The sequence below is a fragment of the Mus caroli genome, unplaced genomic scaffold, assembly GCF_978045245.1.
Source record: "Mus caroli unplaced genomic scaffold, Mus_caroli_1 scaffold_2, whole genome shotgun sequence".
Taxonomy (NCBI): domain Eukaryota; kingdom Metazoa; phylum Chordata; class Mammalia; order Rodentia; family Muridae; genus Mus; species Mus caroli.
The window spans coordinates 164,825,587-164,839,017 of record NW_028227257.1 but is presented as its reverse complement, the minus strand read 5'-3'; the positions used below and the strand labels follow the sequence as shown (position 1 = coordinate 164,839,017).

The 13,431-nt window shown below is 41.3% G+C and overlaps 1 protein-coding gene across 1 annotated transcript in view; it reads left to right on the top strand.

The window, feature by feature from the left end:
• Malrd1 (MAM and LDL receptor class A domain containing 1) overlaps positions 1 to 13,431 on the top strand; it is a 745,053-nt gene that overhangs the window by 494,154 nt on the left and 237,468 nt on the right. The window lies entirely within an intron of this gene.

Below are 13,431 nucleotides of genomic sequence, written 5' to 3'. Positions count from 1 at the left end.
AAGCTGCTAATGTGTGCTCTCTCTAGTTTCCTTTTGGAGGCACTCATAGCTATGAGTTTTCTTCTTAGAAATGCTTTCATTGCGTCCCATAAGTTGGGGTATGTTGTGGCTTCATTTTCATTGAACTCTAAAAAGTCCTTAATTTCTTTCTTTATTCCTTCCTTGACCAAGGTATCATTGAGAAGAGTGTTTTTCAGTTTCCACGTGAAGGTTGGCTTTCTATTATTTATTTTGTTATTGAAGATCAGCCTTAGGCCATGGTGATCTGATAGGATGCATGGGACAATTTCAATATTTTTATATCTGTTGAGGCCTGCTTTGTGACCAATTATGTGGTCAATTTTGGAGAAGGTACCATGAGGTGCTGAGAAGAAGGTATATCCTTTTGTTTTAGGATAGAATGTTCTGTAGATATCTGCCAGATCCATTTGATTCATAATTTCTCTTAGTTTCACTGTGTCCCTGTTTAGTTTCTGTTTCCATGATCTGTCCATTGGTGAAAGTGGTGTGTTGAAGTCTCCCACTATTATTGTATGAGTTGCAATGTGTGCTTTGAGCTTTACTAAAGTTTCTTTAATGAATGTGGCTGCCTTTGTATTTGGAGCATAGATATTCAGGATTGATAGTTCCTCTTGGAGGATTTTACCTTTGATGAGTATGAAGTGTCCCTCCCTGTCTTTTTTAATGACTTTGGGTTGGAAGTCAATCTTATCAGATATTAGAATGGCTACTCCAGCCTGTTTCTTCATGCCATTTGCTTGGAAAATTGTTTTCCAGCCTTTCATTCTGAGGTAGTGTCTATCCTTTTCTCTGAGATGAGTTTCCTGTAAGCAGCAAAATGTTGGGTCTTGTTTGTGTAGCCAGTTTGTTAGTCTATGTCTTTTTATCGGGGAGTTGAGTCCATTGATATTAAGAGATATTAAGGAAAAGTAATTGTTGTTTCCTGTTATTTTTGTTGTTAAAGTTGGCATTTTGTTCTTGTGGCTGTCTTCTTTTAGGTTTGTTGAGGGATTACCTTCTTGTTGTTTCTAGGGTGTGGTTCCTGTCCTTGTATTGGTTTTTTTCTGTTATTATCCTTTGAAGGGCTGGATTCGTGGAGAGATAATGTGTGAATTTGGTTTTGTCGTGGAATACTTTGGTTTCTCCATCTATGTTAATTGAGAGTTTGGCTGGGTATAGTAGCCTGGGCTGGAATTTGTGTTCTTTTAGTGTCTGTATAACATCCGTCCAGGATCTTCTGGCTTTCATAGTCTCTGGTGAAAAATCTGGTGTAATTCTGATAGGCTTGCCTTTATATGTTACTTGGCCTTTTTCTCTTACTGCTTTTAGTATTCTATCTTTATTTAGAGCATTTGTTGTTCTGATTATAATGTGTCGGGAGGTATTTCTTTTCTGGTCCAGTCTATTTGGAGTTCTGTATGCTTCTTGTATGTTCATGGGCATCTCTTTCTTTAGATTTGGGAAGTTTTCTTCTATAATTTTGTTGAAGATGTTTGCTGGTCCTTTGAGTTGAAAATCTTCATTCTCATCCACTCCTATTATCCGTAGGTTTGGTCTTCTCATTGTGTCCTGTATTTCTTGGATGTTTTGAGTTAGGATCTTTTTGCATTTTACATTTTCCTTGATTGTTGTGCCGATGTTCTCTATGGAATCTTCTGCACCTGAGATTCTCTCTTCCATCTCTTGTATTCTGTTGCTGATGCTGGTATCTATGGTTCCAGATTTCTTTCCTAGGGTTTCTATCTCCAGTGTTGCCTCATTTTGGGTTTTCTTTATTGTGTCTACTTCCCTTTTTAGGTCTAGTATGGTTTTGTTCATTTCCATCATCTGTTTGGATGTGTTTTCCTGTTTTTCTGTAAGGACTTCTACCTGTTTGATTATGTTATCCTGTTTTTCTTTAAGGATTTGTAACTCTTTAGCAGTGTTCTCCTGCAATTCTTTCAGGGATTTTTGTGCTTCCTCTTTATTGTCTTCTGCCTGTTTAGCAGTGTTCTCCTGTATTTCTTTAAGTGTGTTATTAAAGTCCTTCTTGAAGTCCTCTACCATCATCAGGAGATATGCTTTTAGATCCGTGTCTAGCTTTTCCGGTGTGTTGGGGTGCCCTGGACTGGGCGAAGTGGGGGTGCTGGATTCTGATGATGGTGAGTGGTCTTGGTTTCTGTTAGTAAGATTATTACGTTTACCTTTCCCCATCTGGTAATCTCTGGGGTTAGTTGTTATCGTTGTCACTGTTTAAAGATTGGAGCAGAAGCTGTGTTCCACACACCAGCAGTCTCTAAATCCTGCGGCGGGGGTCATGGGTAGCTGATGGTACCCCGGTGCTGGTCCAGCCGGAAGAGACCTGTGGTCCTACTCAGGCCGGTTTTCTGCTTCCCTAACTAATGCAGTCTCTGGTCCCGCGTGCAATTGCATTGGAGCAGAAGCTGTGTTCCACTCTCCAGAAGTCTTAAGATCCTGTGGTGGGTGTTGTGGGTAGCTGGTGAGTGTCAGCCGACCCTGCGCCCCAGCTGCCCCGGTGCTTTTCTGACTGGAAGAGGGTTGTGGCCCTATGTAGGCCGGATTTCTCTCTCCCCAACCAGAGCAGTCTCAGGTCCCGCGTGATTGGACTGGAGCAGAAGCTGTGTTCCACTCACCAGGAGTCCCAAAATCCTGCGGCGGGGGTCGTGGGTAGCTGGCGGGTGTCAGGCAACCCTGCGCTCCCGCTACCCCGGCGCTGATCCGGCCGGATGAGGCCTGTGGCCCTACTCAGGCCGGTTTCTGCTTCCCTAACTAATGCAGTCTCAGGTCCCGCGCAATTGGATTGGAGCAGAAGCTGTGCTCCACTCACCAGAAGTCTTAAGATCCTGTGGCGGGTGTTGTGGGTGGCTGGCGAGTGTCAGCCGACCCTGCGCCCCAGCTGCTCCGGTGCTTTTCTGACCGGAAGAGGGTTGTGGCCCTATGTAGGCCGGATTTCTCTCTCCCCAACCAGAGCAGTCTCAGGTCCCGTGTGATTGGAATGGAGCAGAAGCTGTGTTCCACTCACCAGCAGTCCCAAAATCCTGCGGTGGGGGTCGTGGGTAGCTGGCGGGTGTCAGGCAACCCTGCGCTCCAGCTACCCCGGCGCTGATCCGGCCAGATGAGGCCTGTGGCCCTACTCAGGCCGGTTTCTGCTTCCCTAACTAATGCAGTCTCAGGTCCCGCGCAATTGGATTGGAGCAGAAGCTGTGTTCCACTCACCAGCAGTCCCAAAATCCTGTGGCGGGGGTCGTTGGTAGCTGGCGGGTGTCAGGCAACCCTGTGCTCCCGCTACCCCGGCGCTGATCTGGCTGGATGAGGCCTGTGGTCCTACTCAGGCAGGTTTCTGCTTCCCTAACTAATGCAGTCTCAGGTCCCGCACAATTGGATTGGAGCAGAAGCTGTGCTCCACTCACCAGAAGTCTTAAGATCCTGTGGCGGGTGTTGTGGGTAGCTGGCGAGTGTCAACCGACCCTGAGCCCCAGCTGCCCCGGTGCTTTTCTGACCGGAAGAGGGTTGTGGCCCTATGTAGGCCGGATTTCTCTCTCCCCAACCAGAGCAGTCTCAGGTCCCGCGTGATTGGACTGGAGCAGAAGCTGTGTTCCACTCACCAGCAGTCCCAAAATCCTGCGGTGGGGGTCGTGGGTAGCTGGCGGGTGTCAGGCAACCCTGCGCTCCCGCTACCCTGGCGCTGATCCGGCCGGATGAGGCCTGTGGCCCTACTCAGGCCGGTTTCTGCTTCCCTAACTACTGCAGTCTTAGGTCCCGTGCAATTGGATTGGAGCAGAAGCTGTGTTCCACTCACCAGCAGTCCCAAAATCCTGCGGCTGGGGGTCGTGGGTAGCTGGCGGGTGTCAGGCAACCCTGCGCTCCCGCTACCCCGGCTCTGATCCGGCCGGATGAGGCCTGTGGTCCTACTCAGGCAGGTTTCTGCTTCCCTAACTAATGCAGTCTCAGGTCCCGCGCAATTGGATTGGAGCAGAAGCTGTGCTCCACTCACCAGAAGTCTTAAGATCCTGTGGTGGGTGTTGTGGGTAGCTGGTGAGTGTCAGCAGACCCTGCGCCCCAGCTGCCCAGGTGCTTTTCTGACCGGAATAGGGTTGTGGCCCTATGTAGGCCGGATTTCTCTCTCCCCAACCAGAGCAGTCTAAGGTCCCGTGTGATTGGACTGGAGCAGAAGCTGTGTTCCACTCACCAGCAGTCCCAAAATCCTGTGGCGGGGGTCGTGGGTAGCTGGTGGGTGTCAGGCAACCCTGGGCTCCCACTACCCTGACGCTGATCCGGCTGGATGAGGCCTGTGGCCCTACTCAGGCCGGTTTCTGCTTCCCTAACTACTGCAGTCTCAGGTCCCGTGCAATTGGATTGGAGCAGAAGCTGTGTTCCACTCACCAGCAGTCCCAAAATCCTGTGGCGGGGGTCGTGGGTAGCTGGCGGGTGTCAGGCAACCCTGCGCTCCCGCTACCCTGGCGCTGATCTGGCCGGATGAGGCCTGTGGTCCTACTCAGGCAGGTTTCTGCTTCCCTAACTAATGCAGTCTCAGGTCCTGCGCCTTTAAGTGAGTTATTAATGTCCTTCTTAAAATCCTCTACCAGCATCATGAGATATGAGTTTAAGTCCAAATCTTGATTTTCAGTTGTGTTGGGGTACCCAGGACTTGCTGTGGTGGGAGTACTACTGGGTTCTGATGATGCAGTGTGGTCTTGGTTTCTGTAAGTAAGATTCTTATGTTTGCCTTTTACCATGTTGTAATCTCTGGTGTTAGATGTTCTAGGTATCTCTGGCTGTACCTTGTTCCTCTTGTGATTTTGTTAGCCTCTGTCAGCCCTCCTAGGAGTCCAATTCTCTCCTGAGTCCCAGTAGTCAGAGCACTCTCTGCAGGCAAGGGCTCCTCTGAAAGAGAAGGAACACAGCGGTCAGGAGCTCAGCTCTTCCTCCTGGCTGAGGATGAAGGCCTGAAGGGCCCCTGTCCAAGACCCTCTATTGCTTCTGAGGCCCGTGTGCTCTCCTGTGCAGACTGGTCTCTGAGAGACCCCAGATATAAGATGGTGATTTTGCCCGAGTCCCAGGGTCAGAGCCCTTCCTGGATGCTGAATCTCCCATGGCTGGGAAGGTGTGCAGAGGTCTGAGTCTCAGCTCTGCCTTCTGGCTGATGATGAAGGCCCGAAGGGACCCTGTCCAAGAAGCTCTGTTGCTTCTTCATCCCACAGATTCTTCTGCACAGACTGGTCTCTGAGAGACCTGGGATACAAAATTGCTATCAGTTCTAAATTTCTAATTCATTTTTGGTTGTAGGAGGGATAGTTATAGTACGTTAGGCATTAATATGACATAGTTATTGTTGCTTGCAACCATGAGCAGGACCCTTAGGGACAGGGGTAAAAAGGCAGAGATTCAAGGACACGGACACCAGGAGTCAGGAAAATGGTAAAAGCACACTCATTTATTGCAGGAACTGGGCAAACCTTTATACCCTCCTCTCAACAGCTCATTGGCTCTCAAGTAGCCAGATGTGTTCATTTTTCTTTCTCATTGTCTCACTTCATAGCCTGATCTAGTGATAGTAGTCTCTAGCTATCCTGGAAAGGTTCTAGGTAGGCTCAGGGAAGAAGTATCAGTGGCACATGAGCCAGCATTGCTTCTGGGCCTGCTTGGCTAAGTTGCCCCTACAAGTTATTATTTTTATTTAGGCATAAGAGGATATGATTGTGTGTGAAATTGAGAAGGGGTAGATCATGATGGCTATTCTTGCATTTCAACTTGACTATATCTAGAATGAACTATAATCCAGAAATTTAGGGCACACCTGATCTACAGGCAAGAAGACAACATGCCTTTGATCCCAAATATTCAGGTTAGAAGACACAAGGTCTTGATCCAGATCAAAACACAACTTTAATCCAGATCTTGAGGAATAGTGAGCATGCTTGTAAAGATTCTTAGTGAAAAAGAATTGATGAAAAGCTTAGGTCCCGGCATGGTGGTACATGCATTTAATCCCAGCACTCAGGAGACAGAGGCATGTGGATCTCTGAATTCAAGATCAGTCTATTGTGCAAGTTTCAGAACAGCCAAGCTTAGGCAAAGAGAGAGGAAAAATTGAAACTAAAATGCTGCTGCTGATGTAATAAAACAAGGGTTCCCTGTTCCAGTCCCAGAAAGCAGCAGAACTTGACAGCTTCAGTTGTGTAGCTCTGGCTTTAGAGTCTAGAATAGAATAAGGAGGTATGAGATCTCCCTCCACAACCAAGGAGTCACCAAGGTCAAATATACCACAGAGGAGTCCCTTTGTGGAGACCAAGAGAGGCCATTGCATGGTGCATTTAGATGAAGCCTAGATTGACTTAAAGACCCCCAAGAATTTAGAGATGCCAGAGCTGTGGGATACCTGCAGACAAATGGTGCTAACAAGGAGTGAAAACAACCCAAAAGAAAGAACATTGCTGCAGTCAACAAAGTTGAAAGGAATTGGAGATCTAAAGAGCATTTTGACAACAGAAATGGAATTCAAAAGATTGGAGTTTGCCCAGCTGTTTTTCAGTCTAGCTTTGGTCCAGTATTTCTAAACTGTGCTCCCCTCCTGATGTTTTGGGATAGTAACATGCTATGATATGATGAAAGAATGTGTTTTGCTTTTTGCTTTTGAAAGCTCAGCGATTGCATGAATTTCAGAAGAGACTATGAACTTTGGAGTTTTATACATTTTTGAGATTGTGATAGACCATTTTTAAACATTGTTGAGACTATGATAAGGGACCATTACAGTTGGACTAAATGTATTTTCCATTATGTTGTGGCTATAAACCTATGGGGATTAGGGAATGGAATGTGGTGGCTTAAATAGGTCAGGCCCCATAGATTCATGTGTTTGAACACTTAGCCCATAGAGAGTGACTACTAAGAACTGTGGCCTTGTTGCAGTAGGTGTGGTGCTGGAAGCAGGCTTTGAGAATACACACACACACACACATGCCCTCAAGCTCTACCCAGTGCAGAATCCAATCCCCTCCTGGCTGCCTTTGGATCAAGATATAGAACTCTCAGTTCCTAATCCAGCACCATGTTGGTTGGTACGCTGTCATGCTTTTCACCATGATAATGGACTGAACCTCTGAAAATGTAAGCCAGCCCCAATTAAACGTTTGCCTTTATAAATGTTGCCTTCATATTGTGTCTCTTCACAGCAATGAAGTTCTAAAACATCACCCATACAGAATATTCTGTTCATATTCTTTTTTTTTAAATTATACTACAAATAAATAAACTTACAAGCTAGTGGTGCGTCATAATGCTCCTTCATATGACCTTAGTATTGTCTAACTCACTCTCTCTTCTTCCCTTTTTCCACTCTTCTGCCCCCATCCCTGCTTAAACCATCAGCTCTCAAAATGCACCCCCAATACCAATATTTATACATATCACATTTGTTCTATTTTCCCCTCTCATTATATGATTTACTTGATTTCATGATCATCCATTCCCAAGCTAGTTCTTCAAGCACATTTCATTTTGGTTGGCAGTTGCCAGGCCCCTTCATTCTTCTATACCCATCATCCTCAATCCTCATTGAAACTTTCTGTCTCAATATTTTCTGTTTCTACTTCCATTTCATCTCTATTCTGCAATTCCCCATTCCTAAAAGTATCCCTCACCAAAGCCCATGTATAGTTTCTTAGATACACAAATTAAACACACAAAGGAAAGGATTTCAAGATAGAAAAAGAGAACATACCACATTTGTATTTTGGAGACTGGTGACTTTCTGAGAGTTTTTGTCCTTTTTTTCTCTATTTTATTTTCACCTAATAAAGCTCTGATACATTTTCCTTCCCTAGCTGTACCATCTACACATTTCTTTTTTAATCCATTGTGCTCTGTTCATGGGAACATCCTGGATTTATTTTCATTGCTGATTTCTCAGTGGTTCATTAAAATTCTCTTAATTGTACCACTCTGGTAGAAATGCAAACGTGGAATTAGGTGATTATCCTGATTATCTGTGACTCACAGGAATTCATCTGGCTGGATGATGCTTTCATTCTCTTAATTACTTTAGATATAAGTAATGTACAAAGTATTAAATGGTTTTTTTAAATCTAAAGTAAGATTAATATGTAATTTCAATGATTAAAAATGGAAAAGAGATGGGGTATTAAGAAATTATTAATTTTATCCCCAAACAATATCTTTTTAAATCTTGTTAGTGTATCTCTAGATCATATTCATATAAATTATTTTAAGCCTGTAAACATTGTAGGGAGTAGAAATGAAAATTGAATTTTATCTCCTATACATTAAAAATGAAAAATACATTGAAATGAAGTTTGAGTTAGTTCAGCTTTCTCTGATCATATGTGTCTTTCTAATAATTAGGGGAGTTTGTGAAAGAATAAAAAGATCTTCCTCCAGAAGGCCCACTGAAGACCTCCACAGAGTAATAAGGCTTTGGCATTTAGACAACTTTAACTTCCATAAGGTTCTTGTACCTTGGGAAAGCAGAAAGCTTATGTCCAGGAAGTCACTCCATACTTAACAAGTCTTGTTTGACTATAACCACACTAATAAGAATTTTACTTTCTGTAGAGCACAAAAGAAAAGTCAAAGCTGTTCCTCTTTTATTGAATACCTCTTCTTCCTTCTTATACCTATACGTGATTTTTCTGTGCAATCATTTAAACCATTAGTTTGAAGTGTGCATCAATATATGGTTTAAATTACATGAGCATAAATAAGAAATAGGTATTTAAAATGCATCTATATGTAAAATGTTCAAGGAAAACATTTGGTTTTATGATAGACAGGGAAAGTTTGCATATATAATTCCTTCAAAAGTATATGAAGAGTTTATAAAGTCACATTTTTTTATTTCAGAAAAGTGAAAAGTCAATCTTAAGTATTTTCCAATATCTATGTCAACTGATGTCACATTTGTTTCTATTTGTCTAAGCTCTCTCTATGCACTGCTATGCAGCCCAGTGAACATTTTGACACTAGCTGAAATTTTTTGCCATTAAGATCATTACAATGGCAATTTCAAATGTTTTGCTATCAACTGTCTGATATATACACTGTCCTTCTTTAAACCCCACATTCTCTCTTAATCTAAAAGGTTTAAATGATCACAGAGAATAAAGAGAATAAAGGGTAATGCTATTTCTAGACATGTAGAAATACTGACCACATAATATCCCCTTGCCTGCAATGTTGAGATTTTTTTTATTTGCAAACCTTGCTCCCATAGTCTTTCTAGAAAAAAGGTCAATCAACTATAATAGACAGTGTCCTAGGAAAAAATATTCGTAGCAGAGATTTACCCCTTTTATTACTGTAAATGTCAATTTTCATTCAAATAAATGGGAGTATCTTAGGAATATTAGTTTGCGATATATTATGGAATTTGCATAGGGAAACTAAGAAGAATAGAGTTTATGAAGAAATTCCTATAAAGAGTGTTTCCTTTTCAGTGAGTTCCCTCGCATATGCCCCCTCCTAGCTAAGTATCTAAAGACCATTCTAAGATAATAAAGTGTTAAGTGTGTACACAACAGTACAGAATGGGGTTACTTTATGCCCTGCTGAAAGTAATCCATAAACACCCTCAATTACATCACACAGCACAATGTTTGAATAAATTTCCAGTACTATGTTACAAATTCTACTTTTATTTGTTTTGTTTGTTGTTAGAATTTCATATATCAGGACAATATTTACATAGTCTCCCCCACCTTCTCCTATAAATCTTCTTCTATGTACTCACCACTCTCCTTCAAAACCATTCACTGGGGTTTGGAATCTGTGATCAATTATTTTCCCCATTTGACCAGCTGCAGATGAAATGACACATTTATAAGATAAGTCCTACATCTAAAGCTCAGGGAGCATCATGAAAGAAGGGACCAAGAGTTTGTAGAGCCACTAGACCATAGTATTTGCTGTGAGATAGTATCTTCTCTTTATTACAAGGATCTGCACTCATGAAAATTTTATAAGATTGTTACTTCAGAAAGTCCTGGACAATGATGGCACCAGTTGTCATGGCAACATGGATGAAAGAAATCTCACAAGGTCGAGATGAAGAGCTATAGGCAGTGGATGGCTGCTGAAAGAAGAAGAATCAGTTTTCTGAAGATATGCCCCAGATAGGTTATCTTATGCCAAATGGTCAGGGCTAAACACATGGACATATGAGTAGCAAAACCAGACTCTGCTAAACTATTATTTTAGTTGGATAAATATCTAGTCTTATCTTATTTAGATGCCATGTGGTGCTACTCAGATTATTCTGACCAATAATGGCCTTCCATTTCTGGTGTCACCACTATAGAATATATGAGAATACCTTTCATTTCACATATTATCAACCATCTCAATAGCTATTTTTATCATTTGGCTGATCAAACAGATCGATTAGGATTGTATATGTGCAAGGTACTGGAACACTAAGTAATCTATCTTTTAAATTTACCACTTTCTTATCTTAAAAGATACTTTCTTAGGATTTTGAAGTCTCCTTCTTAAAATTTATTTGTGCCTGATATACATTGCTGTTCCATAAAAACCATAGATATCATTCAACTCACTCAATTCACTGTACCCCTGAATACTGACTTCTAGTCTATTCATATCTTTGCAGTAATATATTTCTGATGAAAATAATCCTTATCTAAAGACTTAGTATAGTTATCATATTTTAAATAATTTAAAAAGTGGGTGTTAACTGTTTAAAATCAAAACATAATTTTCCAGGAATAATTATATATTTATATTCATATTCATATATTGAAAATATAAAATAACCCAAATTGCATAGACTTGCATACTGAAGAGTCTTCATGTACTATGTTGGTTTCACAATAAATTCTCACTTGAGTTAATTACAGTAACATAGTAAAGTTTCTATACTTAAACTGTTGATTTTAGTCTTAGATTAGCTCTCCCTCCTTCTTCAAATTTACACCATTTTATTTAATTAGTAGTTAGGATTTGCTGTTTTACAAGTTTTATCTAAAGATGTTTTACAAGTTTAGCAGCGTAAAGATGACTCAAATATAATAATAATGCACTAAGATGGAATCTACAAAAGTCTGGTCTTTTTAATCTTAAAAATGCAACCTAAAATGAAGTAAATTTCCCAAACGCAGGCATACCAGCTTATAGCCATTTATTCAATAAAGATATTTATTTATAAGCTTAGTTATGTTATTGAAGATGATTTTAAAATTGTTTTTAAAAATTTTTGTATGTGATAATTTCTTTATTTACTTTACAAATGTTGTCCTCTTTCCTAGTTAGTTTCCCCTCTGAAAAACCCCCTATCCCCTCCCCCCTCACCATCCCACCCACTCCTGCTTCCTGACCCTAGCATTCCCCTATAGTGGGGCATAGAACCTTCACAGGACTAAGGGCCTCTCCTCCCATTGATGATCAACTAGGTTATCCTCTGCTACTAGAGCCATGCAGTCCCACCATGTGTTTTCTTTGGTTCTTGGGAGCTCTGGAGGTACTGGTTAGTTAATATTATTGTTCCTCCTAGAGGGCTGTAATCCCCTTCAGCTCCTCGGATACTTTCTCTAGTGCCTTCATTAGGGACCCTGTGCTCTGTCCAATGGATTGCTGTGAGCATCCACTTCTATATTTGTCAGACACTGGCAAAGCCTCTCAGGAGACAGCTATATCAGGCTCCTGTCAGCAAGCTCTTGTTGGCATCCACAGTAGCTTGCAACCCAGCCTGTCTGAGTTGCAAGCTGGTTCAACCACTCTGGAAATCATTTTGGCAGTTCTCCAGAAAATTGGACATAATACTGGAGGATCCAGCAATACCACTCCTGGGCATATACCCAGAAGATGTTCCAACTTATAATAAGGACACATGCTTTACTACATTCATAGCAGCCTTATTTCTAATAACCTGAAGCTGGAAAGAACCCAGATGTCCTCAACAGAGGTATGGTTACAGAAAATGTGGTACATTTACACAATGGAGTACTAGGCAGCTATTAAAAGCAATGAATTTATGAAATTCTTAGACAAACAGATGGATCTGGAGGATATCAACCTGAGTGAGGTAACCCAATCACAAAAGAACATACATGATATGCACTCACTGATAAATGGATATTAGACTAGAATCTCAAAATGCCCAGGATACAATTTGCAAAGCACATGAAACTCTTGAAGAAGGAAGACCAAAGTGTGGATACTTCTATCCTTCTTAGAAGGGGGAACAAAATACCCATGGAAGGAGTTACAGAGACAAAGTGTGAAGCAGAAACTGAAGGAATGACCATTCAGATACTGTCCCACCTGGGATACATGCCATATAAAAATAGTTTTATAATTTTAAGATACTATGAAGCTATGATATATCATTTTTCTATAGATACTGTCCCACCTGGGATACTTGCCATATAAAAATAGTTTCATAATTTTAAGATACTATGAAGCTATGATATGTCATTTTTCTATAGGTCTACAATGGAAATTGAAAAATATAAATACTTTCATGATTCTATGAACATCTACTACCTCCCCTTTAGTGGAACCAGTATTACTTCCATTATCATAACTTGCACTTATTAATTAAAAACTAAATATTAAATTATTTGGTAGTCCCAGTAAAATATAATGGAAACTTCCACTCCACCAGAGTGCTGAGTGTAGAGAGATCTATGGACATTGCTCAGTAAAGTGAAAATAATCCAGATCACACAGCTCTTAGAAGAGATGAAATTAATAATTGTAGCCCTAGGAGAAGGATGACCAATACAAGGGAACAAGAAAATATGTTGTTTCTTTGAGTCTGTGGTTGAGCAGCACCCTATGTAGGACCCACAAATGAAAAGCCTGCAGTTGGTGAGGAAATTGTTGTGAAAAGGATGCAAACAAAGTTTATGTCATAAACTGAAACATTTAGACAGAGAGCAAAATTTAACTGCAGAACTTAGGGGAAAGGTTCTATAAATTAGTCTGATCCAACAACTACAAAGGATGTTTGACCCATGAACTGGAGTTAAAAACTATTTAAACAAAAATGATAAGCTTCTAAAAGGGTGAAAGATACAACCTGCCCTGTTACTCTGAATTTTTGGCTTTTGATAGATTCTAGGAGAAAAGGAATCACTGCTCTTAGTTCTATACTCACTTCTGTGCCCATCAAGCTTCTATGGATATTTACAAACCAATTTTCATGCAGACTGCCCTGGTTAATGGCAGTGGATCACAAACCAGTATAAAATTGCTATAGGCTGGGCTGGTAGGAAGATGCATGGTGACAGTGTTCAGTATGCATTGCTTACATGTGCAGAATTTCTTTAAAAAATTAATTTAATGAAAATGCAGGTGTTGAATGATGCGATGAATAACTGTAGGTTGAATAAAAGATAGGTGGCTGTCCCGAAGTCCACCTTGGGCAGTTGTTAAAAAATCACTAACTTAAAAATT